A 303-nucleotide genomic window follows, 5' to 3' on the forward strand; every position below is an offset into this window, starting at 1 on the left:
ATTTTATAGGTAATGTTATTTAGTAACATCACCCCACCCTCAGCGTTATATTCATTATTAACATCATCTTACAGGCTGATAAAGACGATGATATATAACGTATATTTCAAACGTTGCAACACAGTCTGATGTAATATAGAAAAACACGTTCCTGGTTTGACAGCCATAATCTTATCTTAGGGAATTCTGAAGGATTTCTCGTTCCTCTTACATCACTTCGCTTTACATTCTTTACTCTTCTTGCTGTGCACGTGTGTCATTATCTATTTGTTGTTCGTTCATTTATTTCATGAACAGATTTCG

General features: G+C 34.3%; 1 protein-coding gene across 1 annotated transcript in view; it reads right to left on the bottom strand.

Annotated features, from left to right (window-relative positions):
* The window catches only part of LOC119591128 (SCY1-like protein 2), a gene marked incomplete at its 5' end in the record, with an annotated part of 331697 nt that overhangs the window by 136929 nt on the left and 194465 nt on the right, over positions 1-303 (bottom strand).

Source organism: Penaeus monodon, chromosome 28 (genome assembly GCF_015228065.2).
Source record: "Penaeus monodon isolate SGIC_2016 chromosome 28, NSTDA_Pmon_1, whole genome shotgun sequence".
NCBI classification, from domain to species: Eukaryota; Metazoa; Arthropoda; class Malacostraca; order Decapoda; family Penaeidae; genus Penaeus; species Penaeus monodon.